The following is a 16,014-nucleotide window of genomic DNA, read 5'->3' as shown; positions in this document are numbered from 1 at the left end:
TCCTTCTATGAAAGCTAAAATAGAAATGACGACTTGACCCGTCTCTTTGTCAGTGAGTATTCGGTCTGAATGACAATATTCTAAACCCACTCCTTGTGGGATATGGTATCTAGCCCTAAAACCCTCCATATCGGCTGGCGAGTCTACTAGGTGCTTGAACCTACCTATCTAAGTGACTAGAAATGACGCAGAGAAAGGCTTCTAAAATTAAAAAGGTCGAGGAAGAAGGCCGAGGAGAAAAAAGAGAAGAATATAAAGAAATGAAAGACTTACGGGAACATGTATACTAAATCTTTGAAACTTTCAGAAAAAGATTCGCAAAGACTTCTTACAAGAAACAGCTATGGAGACTCAGGAATTTAGAGTGTTTTGTAAGACGAGGCGCTGGAGTTCTCTGGAGCACTTGAAGGTTTTTAAAGAAAAGAGGAAAATGATTTCCCTCAAGGCTTTATATTGAGGGAGAGAATAAGTGGGAATACTCCCACTCAAAATTCTAGGAAAATGTCAACCGTTGGATTAGCGCCTCACCGTTGTATGCAGGGGACATCAAGTCGCTTGGAGTAATTAATGATGCCTCGTGGGCTACGAAGCATCAGTAACAATTATGAGGCACGTAAAACCGCGTTTCCACACGTGTAAATCAAAGGATTAGTGGGTCTTATCCCTTAAAAATCAAAACCCCACTTTTCCTCCTCGAATAAGAGGGAAAAACCGAAATTTTGAGGAGCTATTGTAGGGGTAAGGGCCCAAGATCATATATTGGGCTTTGGGCTTCACCCGGGACAAATGACAAGTTCAAGGAGAGGCAAATAGTTGTTAAGGGATCCCCAGTTAAAGTCTCATAAGCAGGGAATAAATGGAAGATGATCCGAGGAGGAATACCTCCTCGGATGCGAGGAATGTAGATCAAGTGTATACTCTAGCAATTAGAGGGACCCTCCAAAAGATAGGAACGTGCCTCATAAACATACGAGGAAGAAGAAAACACAAATTATCTAAGGCAAAGCTGCTACCACCGTATTAAATGCATTGCAGCTACTTTTCTGGCCGCATTTATGTGGAGAAGACCTCTGAACAGTGCTGCCTTGACTACCACAACTCACAGAAGGCTGAAAGGGGTGTCTGATGGGACGGGCACTCAAGTAAGGACTCAGATGATCAACAAGTGTAGGATCAAGATGGCCCAAAAGGGGCTATATAATGTGAAAAACCCTCCATAAGAAGGGGATCGGAAAATAGAGAGAAAAATAGTATAGCAATCTAAGTCATTCTGATATCCTAGAGTGATCATTATAAACAGGTTTAATCTCCTCAAAATGAAAGTTTATTGAGATCAACATCCTTTATTTGAGTTTGATCATCATGCAATTCAATACTAGCCTTTGTCCAACTCATTAGGACCTAGTTCTTTGACCCATTCTCTACAAATTCATTGTATTGGGCTCATTGGACCAAGACACCATACACTTTGGGCTTGGGCCCCAAATTGTGGCCCTACAGATAATATTTATCATCTAAATTTTCAAAATTTTAATATTATTAAATTAATATTATTTTATCAGAATATCAAGCTACAAAACTTGATTATTAAGGGATAAACACAATCCAAATTCTTCAAGAGGTGATTAATATAAATCTATCCCAAGAAACAGTATATATCTCCAATAATTTGGTAATCTCTATCTATTCCAAAAACAGTATATATCTTCATTAATTTGATAATTTCTATATATATATATATATATATATATCAAAATTCCTTATAGCTATCAACCACGTTCTCACTCTTTAAATTTTAAATTTTTTATATGTTACGTTATGTTGAATCAACTTTTTTTTTTCATTCTATTCATATTACCTTTTTTTAATTCCAATTTTTATTGGATATAAACAAACACATTGATTAGATATCTTTAATTTTAATAAGATTTAAATGAATTATATTTCAAATAGAACTCTACCAATATATATAACCCTATATATCCTTTTTGAAGTGAAACTTATTTCAATATGTGAATACCTAAGTCCCATGACAATGCAAGTATGCATTTTTTCTTCTTTTATTATTATTATTTTCATTTTGTTTATTTTCTTTAGTGTTATTATTAGTTTTTTGTCTTCATGTGATTTTAATTAATGAATTCAAAACATTCGAAAACATTGTCAAGTTTCTAAAGGCTCCTTCTTTGTTTTTGTATTTTGTTTTTGTTAAATTGATTAGGTTTTGAGTATTGGTTGCCTTTTGTTTAAACTAATTTTCTTAGTTTTGATCTAATTTATAGGCTTAGGGTTAGGGTCTTAGAATTAATGATTAAATATGGTTAGAATTAATAGATTAATTTTAACAATTTTCTTATGTTACATCAAATTATCAAGATGTTCTACACGTATATTCTTGAATTATCAACTTTAATTTTAATTTATAATATTATCAAGATTATATTAATTTTAGATTTATCAATTGTTTAGTACGTTTTTTTAAATAATTATCAATTTAAAATTCAATTTGGAATTATCAATTTAATATAGTTTTAGGAAGAAATCTAACCCTTTATTTTAGTGAGATAATTATTTACACTTGATAATTTTTTCTTTTATCTTTATTGAATCTATTAAAATATATAATTATTTATTCATTTATTTTATAAGCTTTTTCATAAAACTGTGCAGTGCATGGCCTATAACTAGTGTAATAGTAAAATTAATAATAATAGGCTTCATGAACCATTCTGACATTTATTTTGTAAAAAGTCATTTCTAGTCTTCACTTTTTCTCCCACACAGCATAGTCATTACCAGAGGTAGCACCCTGGAAATTTGAGGGAACAAGGTTTCCAAGATCCAACTTTGGCCCAATCTTCATAATGATCTTGTCATCAATCCTAGCCATATATAAATCGGCTTCAGACGCTAAAATATTCACAATGCTTTTGGTGTTGATCCCATTCCTTGATCTAATCGCAATCCATTTGCTTAATTCATCCTTTAGACCCCATTCAAAGAAGTGATCATAGAACTGCACAACATTAAAACAATCTCTTTTAGTCAACAAAGTAGTTATGATACCGTAATGGATTATTAGCCAATATCTTTAGAATGAAAAAGTATATACAACAACACTAACTTCCAGTCCTTAATCCCAAAACTTTGAGGTCAACTATGAATCCTCAATAGAAAAAATCAAGTTAGTCACATTTATTCTTTTTCATTAAATAGAATGAAAAGGTGTATAGGCATTAACAAAAAAAAAAAAGAAAAGAAAGAAAGAAAAAAGAGGATAGAAATTACTATGGTTGGGGTCCCAGGATGGGTGAGAATGTAAACATATCCCAGCATGACTTTATCAGAGGGGAATGGCCAAAGTTTTTGAGTAGATCCAGTATAATGATTATCAATAAAAGTCACAGAATTTTCTGGCTTTATTCCTGTAAGGACCAGATTTGAGTCCTAAGCCCAAAAGTTAAAAGGATCTAGACCCAAAGAATCCAATACAATGAATTTATAGAGAATTGATTGGAAAACTAGGCTTTAATGAGTTAGGTAGCAATTATAGTGGATCCAAATGACAATAAAGTAAAAATATACCGGTTGTATCTAATGAAAATCGACATCGGCACAGTTCGAGGAGATCAGTTCTTGTATATAATTCTTGGAGTTGATTACAAGTACAGTTCTTATTGCTACAGTATTTCTCTCTCAATTCTCCTATCCCCTGCCCTTATGGTCTTCTTTCTATTTTATATTATCCTCCTCCTTCATCTCTACCCTCCACGTGTAGATTAGATTACTGGTGTTGATCCTTGTCTATCAACACCTTCTTGAAGTCTTTGTGGAGTAGCTGTAAGGCTGAAAGTTACTGTTTGGGTATCACTTCCTCATTAATACGGCCAGAGAGTTAGCTACAAAGCATTCAATGCAGTGGTAGCAGCTTTCTCTTAGATATTTCATAGCTCCTATGCCTCTATGACGTGCATCCTTGTCAATAGAAACTCTTAGAATGTTGCTTTGGATGACGGGCCGCACCTTCTGATCTCTGCCTTGCTTATCCAAGGAAGTATTCCTCCTCAGATTACCTTCCTGGACCATCAAGCCTAGATCCCTTCCTTTATTTATTAGTGCCGACCTCTATAACACGTTTACCCATCCTCGGACTACTAGGTGTCCTCGGACCGGGCCCCTAGCCCATTATATTCTACTAGGCTTATCATCCCTACAATAGCCCCTCGAAATTCCCCAATCCCTCATTTCTAACAATGGGCTTTAGTTTAATAGCAAAGCCTTTAGGAGGTACTATTGTGACTTGGGAATTACGAATAGGTATTCCACCCCGGCTTATCCACAGGGGAATGGACAGGCTGAGATTGTCAATAAGGTCATAGTGAATGGACTTAAGAAGAGATTGGATGATGCGAAGGGAAAATGGGTGGAAGAGCTGTCACACGTCCTTTGAACATATCGAACCACACCTCGTAGGTCAACAGGGGAGACACCCTTTTCAATGACTTATGGGGCCGAGGCTGTTATTCCTCTAGAGACTAGATTCCCAACATTGAGAACAAGTTCTTTCACTCCGAGCGACAATGATGGGTTGTTGGGGGAAGAGCTTAAACTTAATTGAAGAGCGAATAGAGAATGCCATGGTCCAACTGGCATATTATCAACACAAGCTCAAGCAAGGGTATGTTGTCAATGTAAAGCTAAGGCCATTAGCGCATGGAGACTTGGTATTAAGAAAGGTTCTGGGTACTGCAAAAAATCCAGCATTGGGAAAGCTAGGGCCCAACTGGGAAGGGCTGTATCGCATCACCTCGATAGCTAGAATAGGCGTGTATTATCTTGAAAATCTAGATGAAAATATTGTACCACGCCCTTGGAATGTAAACAACCTGAGAAGATATTATTATTAATGAAAGTTTTCTTCTACTGTATTTTCCTTTATTACATTATTCCCTTTAAACCCCAAAAGGCGCCTTTTTGTGGGAGGAAACTTAGTCTCGAACCCCAATCAGGTATTATCCTCTTCAAAATTAGCGGCACGGAACGCAGGCCTAATCCTCAAGGTTTTGCTCAATTCCACATCGGGGAGAGATGCCTCCCACCCTTGCCTTATTGTTGGTCTTCCTCGACCCGCTTATACTTATCAATTCGGTCCATGAGTTGATGTACACTGTTAGCAGGTTTCCTAGTTAAAGACTTCCTCAAACCATGCTCGGCAGGTAGGCCAACCTTGAAAGTTCTTACGGCCACATCATCAAAATCACCATCTATCTCATTGAAGATATCCCAATATCAGTATAAGTACATTTTCAATGTCTCCCCTTCTTACAAGGCCATACACAACAAGGAATCTAAGGGCTGAGGAACCCTACTGCATGTCATAAAGCGAGATCCAAATGCTCGAGTAAGTTCCTTGAAGGAATCTATAGAACCTGCTCCCAAGCCATTAAACCATCTCATTGCCACAGGCCCCAGACTGGACGGGAACACTTTGCACATTAGGGCCTCATTCTTGGAGTGTACAACCATTCTCTGGTTAAAATGGTTCACGTGCTCCACAAGATCTGTTCGACCATTGTACATGGTGAACGTGGGCTGAGTAAACTGCCAAGGAAGTTTTCCTCCTTCAATTCTATGTGTGAAAGGCGACCTGGAAATTTGGTTTAACGCCTTGCTCATAGCGTTATTCCCCAGGCCTTTGCGAGGCGGGCTCTTATTCCTACACTCATGGTGGTAATTCTCATCACACGAGAAGGATTCACTAGGGGGAGTTCTTGACTTGGGTCTGTAGCTACCATCCCCTTCATCATTAGAAGAAAAATCAGAGTTTGAGGGAGTTCGCCTTCGTCGTTCTTGGCGTAAACTCCTCTTCAAACGATCAATCTCTAGCTGCATGGTTCTAGTGTTTTCCTCATAAGAGATATGACTCCCACCTCAAGAGTGGCTCCTACTAGTCTGGGTGGTATCCACACTAACTTCTCAATCCCTTCTTCGCTCAAGATTGAGGAAATGATCTTGACGTTGGGACCCCATGGATTCCGCATGGTTTGGACCTGAACCTACCATAGCTAAACATTAAGCTCACTAGAACACAAGAATTCCCATGGACGGTGCCAATTGTAAAGACCGGATTTAAGTCCTAAGCCCAAAAGTTAAAAGGATTTAGGCCCAAAGAGCCCAATACAATAAATTTGTAGAAAATGGATTGAAAAACTAGGCTCTAATGAGTTGTGTAGCAATTATAGTGGATTCAAATGACAATAAAGTAAAAATAGACCAGTTGTATCTAATGAAAATCGTCCTCGGCACAGTCCGAGGAGATCAATTCTTGTATATAATTTTTGAAGTTGATTATAAGTACAGTTCTTATTACTATAGTATTTCTCTCTCAATTCTCTAATCCCCTACCCTTAGGGTCTTCTTTCTATTTTATACTATCCTCCTACTTTATCTCTACCCTCCATGTGTAGATTAGATTGTTAGTGTTGATTCTTGTCCCATTAGCACCTTCTTAAAGTCTTTGGGGAGTAGTTGTAAGACTGAAAGTTATTGTTCAGGTATCACTTCCTCATTAATGTAGCCAAAGAGTTAGCTACAAAGCATTCAATGCGGTGCTAGTAGCTTTCTCTTAGATATTTCATAGCTCCCATGCCTCCATGACGTGCATTCTTGTCAATAGAAACTCCTAGAATGTTGCTTTGGATGACGGGCCGCACCTTCTGACCTCTACCTTGCTTATTCGAGGAAGCATCCCTCCTCGGATTACCTTCCTGGACCATCATGCCTAGATCCCTTCCTTTATTTATTAGTGCCAAACTCTATAACACATTTACTCGTCCTCGGACTACTAGGTGTCCTCAGACTAGGCCTCCGGCCCATTATATTCTATTGGGCCTCTCATCCCTACAATTCCAATTTGCCTTGGTGGCTTCCCATTAGAGTCCTTTAACCTCCATAACTCTCCTTCCACAGCTGCTTGAAGAATCCCTTTGGTTGTGAAATCAAAGGCAGTGACAGCCCCACTAGCAGCCTGAATCCAATCAGCTAACGCACCACGGTGTGCATCCTGGTTGGGATTAGGCTTGCTATCATTCCCATAGGAAAGAGAATTCCATTTCTCTCCAATTGCAAATTAAGGTTTAGTTTGTTCCATATAGATCTTTGTTATACTAGGGGCATATCCTCTCACAAAATCAAAACGCCATCCATCGAATCCAATTTCAGTCTTTAACCAATTCATCCACTCTGACAACTCTTTCTGTACCTGTGGATTAAGATGATCTATATTAGGGGCACCACCAAAGTCCTCTCCAGAGTCAAGATTCCCTGTGCCATCAGAATAGGCTGTGTCATCCTTGCAAATGAAGGATGGTCCCTAATCAAGACGTCCGTCTGGAGTTCCACCTTCAAAGATGCACCATATTCCTCTCCCATCTTGCTTCTCAGCAATTCTGTGGTTTATCACTATGTTAGCAACGACTTTAATTCCTTTCTCATGGAGAGCCGCAATCAGTGACTTCAATTCATCCTTAGATCCATATTTTGAGGCATCGAGATCATATAGCCTTCCAGGCATGTACCTAGAATAAATTAAGCGAGGAAACAACATACATTTAGATTGAGCATATCTTATATGTTCTCTTATTTGAGACCAAAAGATGGGAACATATAGATGATAAAAATAACCATTTTCCATAACTCAAACACTATCCATACTCAAGTTGTTCCTTTTTTTCTTTCTTAATTAGACAATCATGCATTCCCCAGGAATGAGATAAGACGCACAAAGTGTTGGGAAAGACTACCCACTTCTTGGTGAAAGCAAAATCTCAACCAATATTGTCAACCAAGTGTGAATTCACTTAGCCACAATAGATACCAATGTTAGGCTAGCAAGATATGCAATATGGAATCTAAGAGACATATCATCAATCATTAGAAGGTACACACAATGTACACGAGACCTACATGATTTGGAATTAAGCCTACATCCTCGGGTTGAGTTTTGAACAATTCACTATAATCAAAAAGTTACAGTGGTCTACTATTCAAGTTCTATTACACAACAATCTTGGAGAAATACAAGATTACCTCAAGAAATTTTACAAAACCCAATTTCACCTCAATGGAATCTTCCTATCAACTCGTTTAAAGACCCTAAACGCCTATTAGACACTTGTTTCAATGGCCTGAGCAAGAAAAGCTCACACACAAAACCTTACCTCTCACCATTGAGGGCGATTTTGGCCCATTAGCATTGATTTTTAAAATATTTAGGCCCGAAACACTGTTTGGGAAATATATAGCAATATACCACTTTTTTAGGTACTCGAGCTTGCCAAGCTCGAGTACCATGTTTTTTTAATCCACTATCGCCCCATATTCAAGGAGCCCTATAGTGGCGTTTTTAAGCCCTATAGTGACGTTTTCGGGCAAAAAAACGCCACTATAGGGCCCCTTGAACCTGTTATGGGGACTTATAAAATAATTTGCAGGAAAACGCCGCTATAGGGCCCAAAAACGTCACTATAGGGCTTAAAAACGCCACTATAGGGCCCCTTGAACCTGTTATGGGGACTTACAAAAAAATTTTGCAGGAAAACGCCGCTATAGGGCTCGAAAACGTCACTATAGGGATTAAAAACGCCACTATAGGGCCCCTTGACCCTGTTATGGGGACTTATAAAAAAAATTTTGCAGGAAAACGCCGCTATAGGGCCCGAAAACGTCACTATAGGGCTTAAAAACGCCACTATAGGGCTCCTTGAATATGGGACGATAGTGGATTAAAAAAACATGGTACTCGAGCTTGGCAAGCTCGAGTACCTAAAAAAGTGGTATATTGCTATATATTTCCCAAACAGTATTTCGGGCCTAAATATTTTAAAAATCAATGCTAATGGGCCAAAATCGCCCACCATTGAGTGTCATCTTAGTTTGAAAAATTCCAACAACTTAGTTTATAAAAGCCTTAAGAACTTGGGCCGAATATAAATTAGTAAGTCCTTATGGGCTTGGACCAAACAAGGGCAACCCTTCATGTTGGCCAACCCAGCAACATGTCCTTGGAATATGTATCATTATATTGGAATTAATAGGACTTCATTGCAGTTAGGAACAAATAATTAACCAGGCCAAGCCAAAGTTGGAAGACCTACGCTAGAAAAAAAAAGATAACCAAAACTGTTGTAGTACCATTATAAATGGCATCACTTGTTACAACATGTGACTGATTTTAACCTTAATAGCAAAACAAATGGGACCAAATTATTTCCCAGTTTAAGGAAATGAAATTGCAGAAGTATTACCTTGGGGAGCAACAGATTGAGAAGCAGGAGGAAGCCAGACATGAGTGATTCCAGCATTAGTGAGGTCAGGAATAGAATTCTTCAGTGAGTTGTACCATCCTCCTTTATTACTTGAATCCCAATTGAAACCCTGTCATTTCATAATTCATTAATTTACATGCCACAACAACACATGTACCAAGTGTACCATAGCTCTAGGAAGATGCATATATCCAATACATCATACATGAGATATATATACCATACAAAAAGAAGCTTTTCTCTCTCCCTAGTAGGAGTTTTCTTCCTCTCGTTTTTTGAATACGAGCTGTTCCATCCCAAATCTTCCTTTTTTGGGTTGTATAGATTTTCTGTTGTTTCTCTTTAGGCAAGAGTCAATAATCTCTAGTCATGGACCCAAGTATTCTCTCTAGCTTACAGAACCTGCAACTCACAAAAGAAGAAGAAGAAGCTATTCCTATCTCAGTCACAAACTGCTCTGGCCTCTTGGAAGAATGTTCCCTTAGTCTTTTTGGGCAACTTCTCTCTAATCGGTAACAGAACCAACGTGCTCTGAAGAACACCCTTAGATCAGCATGGAAAATGGGTTCAGACATGAGAATTGTGGAAGTTGGAAACAATATACTCTAATTCAATTTTAGCTCAAAATATCAAATGGAGTGGGTTGAGAGGTGTGGGCCTTGGAGCTTTGACAACAACCTCCTCTTGCTCTGTAGATAGAAAAAAGGGTTGACTTCCACAAATATTTCTTTCACCCATTCTCCCTTTTGGGTCCAAATTTGGGGTCTCCCTTTTGAACATATGTCACAGGATGTTGGGGAAGAAATTGGTAGCAAGTTAGGTAAACTCATTGAAGTCAATAGGCATTTGTGGCAATCTGATCAGGCAAAATTCATGAGAGTCCATGTGGAGTTAGAGATTGATAAGCCACTAAGAAGAGGAGCTTATATTGCAAGTTATGAAGATGAACGACTATGGCTCACGTTCAAATATGAAAGGCTACCTACTGTTTGCTTCATTTGTGGGAAGCTTGGGCATGATAAAAAACATTGCCCAACAGTTGGGGACTGGCAAACTACTTGCCATCAATATGGGGACTGGTTAAGGGTGGGGTGGACCGCAAAAATGGCAGCCAAAGAAAAGAACCCAAGCAAGGAGATGCTCCGAGTGAACTCTGGTGAGTTAGTAGCTCAGCAAACGACCGGACCGACGACTAGTTCTGCTTCAACATGCCTTGAAGCTTCTGGTCCTGTGGGCGGGAAACGTAGCTTGGAGAAGAGTGATACCTAGGGAAGCAATGACTCCACATGTGCGGATGGATAACTTGCTGGTGACGTACAAGCCTTCAGGGGACCAACTGAGCAACTAATGAGTGTAGCGACAGGACAGATGATGTGTGTGGCGTCAGGACAGGACTTGGGTGTTTTGGGTTCCTGTGAGATGTCACGTGATCATCGATCTAAGGCAGGATTTTTTGACTAAGCACAGAGACTCTTTCTCCCATGGGCCAAAAAGCCTTGCTTGACAAAGCCCAAAAGGCTCTTTTTCGCAAGGAAGCCCAAGTACTAAAGCCCCTTCAGATAAATATGAGAAAGACAATCCAGAGATGAAGAATCCGGCCAATGCTGTCCAAGTTGGCGTAATTTTTCAGGCCAAAGCTCATGGAAAAGGAAAACAGATTTTGGGCAAAGGCAATCTAAAAAAAGTTGCCCGCGCAAAAGGAAAGGCTAGTGATGATCAAACTCTCGCCCAGATGTTGAAGTTTGGAGCAAAGCGTTTAAGAGTGACTGAAGCTTCAGAGGAAGAGAACAACCGGGCTCCTAAGCGCCTATGTGAACTAGTCAACTTGGGTCTTGCTAATGTTGTTTAATCTTGTTGCACTTTTTGGTGCTTGTTGGGACCTTGGGCTTATCTTGCTTTTGTTAGTTTTGTCTTCTTGAAAAGGGAGTTCAACAGGATAGTTTTTATTAAGTTCTTAGCTGGCTGGTGTGTATAAGTTGTTTAGGTTTTGGGAGGGTCCTTGGTTTGCTGATCCTGTGCTAGCAGGTTAGTTTCTTTGGGGCCGTTTTCTTTTGTCTTTCCTGTTGTATTCCAATTTCTTGAAGCAATGAATCTTTGTTCCCTATCAAAAAAAAAAAAGAGAAAAAAGATATATATACCTTACAGTTACCTGAAATAGAATTGCTGAGACTGCAAAGGAGGGTAATAGAGAAACACACAGGCCGTGGAAGCTGAGTAAAGTTAGAATATTCATGGGTTTCATTGGTGCTGAAGATGGTGGATGCTTCTCTCTTATTAATTATTATATAGGCATAACTTTTTGCCTTTGGTTTGGAATTTCACTAGGTGTGGAAACTACACGTTTGATGGTCTGTACGTTAAGGATTTCTATTATTTATATATTTTTTGATATCCTTAAGGAAAGATGTTAAGGCTTAAGACTGAAGTAGAAATTAATTCCGTAGTAAGGAAAATTCAAAGGAGAAATAATAAACAGTCAAAGTCAAGAAATACCAACAAAAATCAACGGGTGAAAATATTCAGACCAAGACCGGAGACATGTTGAATAGGTAAGAAATTGGTGGTAGAAACTAGTAAGAGCATTCTCATCAAACCTTGTATAAGTGCTAAAATGCTATTTTTAGCATCTGAAACTACAAAATGTTGCTCCATCAAACATGCTATATCATAAAAATTTTGCAATCTTGCTACAGTGCGTTCTCATTTTTGAGAGTGCACTGTAGCTCAAATCTTATAAAAAAAAAAAAAATTATTACTTCTCTCATCTCTCTCGTTGTACTCTTCTTTCTTTTTCTCTCACCGGTTTCACTTCTTCTCTCATTTCTTCTTTCTTTTCTTCTTTCCTTTTCTCTCACTGGTCTCACTTCTTTTCTCTTTTCTTCATTCTCTGACATCCACAACTGAAAACCATAGTGGCAGTGGTGGTGTTGATTTATTTATTTGTTTATTTTTTTATTATTATTTTTTTTTTGTGGGTTGTGGCTACCACAATGGTGGTGGTGGTGGCTGATGGTGGTTGCTTTGGGTTTTTTGTGGTGGGTTGTGGCTGCCACGGTGGTGCTAGTGGTGGTTCTAGTTTGTGGGTTTTTGGTGGTCTGGTTTGTGTTTTTTTTTCCTCTAGTGGTGGTGGCTAGTTGTAGAGGTTGGTAGCAATGGATGTGGGTTCTAATCGGAGTTATGGCAATAATGTAGTGGTGGTTGAGTGAGTTATGTAGCTAAGTGAGTTATGTAGCTAGTGGGTTGTAGTGGATGGTGGGTTTTTTTTTGGGTGGTGGCTGGTGGTTGAGTGGATTTTGTGGGTTGTGGTGGCCGGTTTTTTTTTTTTTTTTTTTTTTTTTTTTTTTTTTAGGTGGTGGTGGTTGGTGGTGGCTAGTGGTGGGTGTGGTCATGGGTTTACTGGGTTGAGGGATGAGAAAGAAAGATGAGATGTGAGTGGATTGCTTCAGGAGGAGAGAGAGACATATCAAAAATTAATATTTTAATGAAGTGGTAAAAAATATAAAATCTTTGATGTTGAGTGTATTGTAAAATGGGGTGTTAAAATTGATAAAGTAGGTTTTTGAGATGGTAAATGCTAAAATTTTTAGAAGTTTTGATGAGAATGCTCTAAGTAGTAACTATGTTACTGTAATATTTTATTATTATTATTATCCGAATATATTAAGAGGGTTCGGAAAGTTAGTTATCTGATCTTTTAATTCTCCTTAACACCCCTAATATTTAATTCAAACAAATAAATAATTGAGGTTATAAAAGTAATTTGAACTTCTTATATTTAAGAGGAAATTAATTTAAACTCAAATGCAAATACATGTTACACGAATTTCACTATCTCACTTTTTAACTCCTATGAAATTGCTTTATTGCTTTAAAATTTTTAACTGCTTTCTTTTGTAATTTAAAAAAAAAAAAAAAAAAATAGCTGCTTTACTCACAAATTTAAAATTTTTAATTGCTCTTAACTTTTATTTAGGAAATTTTTTTATTAACTTCTGATACATATCCTCTATCGTTTATCTTCAAAAATAACTTCTGATACTTATTTGGTTTTGTTTTGTTTTTTTTTTGTCCCAACTAATCACAAAATTTGGCCAATGTAGCAACAAAGCATAAAAGACCAAACTTCGGTTTTCTCTGACTTCATCGTCACTTTCACATGGTTGGTGATCTCTCTTTCATTGAAGGTTTTTTGTTTTGTTTTGTTTTGTTTTTTTTTTTTTTTTTTTTTTTTGTTATAAAATTTTTCCATGATATTCAGGTTAGTGTTGTTCCAAATTTTAAATCTTTCCTTTTTTGTGCTTCTCTAATTCTTTAATTTTTTTGGGGGGTTTCTCTTCGTATTTTAGATTTACATTGTAATTAATTGAGAATGAACAGCCGTCTAGAGCAAGACAAGGGATTTTGAAAAGAGGAAGCAAATGATATTGTAATATCCTTCACAATAACATTTAGGTGACCATGAAGTATGTCATTCGTATATTTAGAGTGGTGCTGGCGCAAATTATATCTTAGGTGGCGCCCTCAAAATCATTTTGGAGAATGTGATTTGGGACATCCTAACCTACACAGAATATAAGGGAAAGACTATCACAACCATGGACGTTTTATGCCCTCAAGAAGAAGGTGTGGTAGTATCAAACATATGGGTTTCTAGGTTTGGTTTAAGTTTTAATTAGTTGTAGTTGTGGTTGGTTTTCTTTGTAATTTAAACTCAGAATGGTAATTTCCTTTGACTTAATGCAAGTTAGAATTTTTATTCTTTTTTATTGTTTATATGAAGTATGTGAAAGACTGATAAATTTTGATGAATTTTTGCTATGAAAGTTCTTTTTTGTGTCCTAAAAACATTTGGAGCCATTTGGAACTTTTTTTTTAATTATACTTTAAGCTTTGTTGACAAATAAAGAAATAAAGTGGCAATGGCTTCTGCAAGTTTTGGTTAGATATAACTGCTATTGTAATTTGATTTTAGGATGATCATTTGTGTTTTTCTCTCGTATTTTGGATAAAAATTAATAATTTGCATCAATTATAATTTGAAATTATACATTTTCCAATCACAGAATACCTAGGTGTGTGATGACTGATGAGTAAAATGCGTTTATTATACATTAGTATTGCATAAATTGTACTAGTGTTATTAATTTTCGTGAACTTCACAGATTTTTTTATGGGATATCATTTTTTATTGTTTTTATATATATATATATATATATATATTTAAATAATGTAAAATGTCATTTATACCCTTTTTTTAATATATAAAAAATATATAATGGTAACTATGATAACTTTTTATTATTATTATTAAATTTCAATTCTTTATATAGTCACCCTAAATAGTAACAAGTCATGTTCTACCATAACTGCATCACTTTTGTTAGTAAGATTTTTTTTTTTTTTTTTTTTTTTTTTTTTTTTTTTGCATGTTGGATAATAATAACCTGTTCCTTTCCTTTTCGGAATAAGTTACCCAGCTAAATTTTAATTTTTTTTTTTTTTAAGTTATACTTTTATTTATTACATATTAGTGAAGCCAGAATGTTGGACTTTTCTGAGTGATAACTGATAAGTAGAAGCTGAGGGTCATAGTTTCACTTATTGGCTTGTCGTCAAACAGTCGTGATTTACGGACAGATCATATATGAAAAGGAGAAATACTTTACTTTCAGAAATACTTCTCTTTTTTTTTTTCTTTTTTTTTTTTTTTTTATGTTGAGAAATCAGAAATACTTCTCTTTCAGAAATACATCTCTTAATATTGGATTGTGCTAGCTGATTTGGGGTTTTTTGGTTTAGAAAGAATGTCACGTGAGGGCCACGTGACTAACTCAAGGCCGGCTCAACAAGTTTTGGGGCCTTAAGTGAAAATTTTAAATGGGGCATTTTTATAATTAAATATTAATAAAATAAAATATATTTATATATTGAATTTTTTTATTTGAAATCTATTTTTCTTGCTTTTTGAGATGCAAAATTACTAATTAAGTTTTTGTATTTAAGTTCCTCCAACATTTCTTTTTCAATTGATAATATAGCTAATCCACTTAATCTTTCTTGTGACATAGTAGACCTTAAATAAGATTTTATTAATTTTAATTTTGAAAAACTTCTTTCTGCAGATGCAACCGTAACAGGTATTGTTAGTAATATTCTATAAGTAATATATGCATTTGGAAAAGAATCTAGTCTTTTTAAATAATTAAGTACATTAATTGGAGTATTTTCATCTATTTGCACAACTTCTTTTAAAGCTAATAGTTCTGAATATAAATCTAAGCCATTAATATCATAATAAACATCATGTTTGAGAAAACTTTCAGGATTAAGACAATATTTTTTCAAACTATTATCATCTGGTGCTTTTAGTTTTTCAAAATTAAATAAAAAACCAAAAATATCCTCATATATTTGAAATTGTTCAAACCTACTTTCAATTGATGAAATAGCTTGATCTACTATATATAAAAAATAATTAATTCTAAAAGATTCTTCAGCAGATTGTGTTATCTCATCATTGACATTCTTATCAAATTGTTTTTTTCTACGAATTATACTTTTTTCATGAAATATAGGCTCTATTTCCATTTTGATTGCAATCTCTTTAGATGAAATCATAGTATATGTAAATCCATCTTCTCTATATTTAAAAAAAAAAAAAAAAAAATGAGACCCTTTAGTTGATCTA

The 16,014-nt window shown here is 36.2% G+C and overlaps 1 protein-coding gene and 1 pseudogene across 1 annotated transcript in view; both read right to left on the bottom strand.

The window, feature by feature from the left end:
- Positions 1-16,014, bottom strand: part of LOC126710689 (alpha-amylase-like) — an 86,023-nt gene that overhangs the window by 25,027 nt on the left and 44,982 nt on the right. The gene's annotated exons all lie outside the window — the stretch shown is intronic.
- Positions 2,705-11,568, bottom strand: LOC126716142 (alpha-amylase-like; annotated as a pseudogene).

This window comes from Quercus robur, chromosome 2 (genome assembly GCF_932294415.1).
Source record: "Quercus robur chromosome 2, dhQueRobu3.1, whole genome shotgun sequence".
Taxonomy (NCBI): Eukaryota; Viridiplantae; Streptophyta; class Magnoliopsida; order Fagales; family Fagaceae; genus Quercus; species Quercus robur.
Note: the sequence above shows the minus strand (reverse complement) of the source record. Positions and strands in the feature narration are given on the sequence as shown.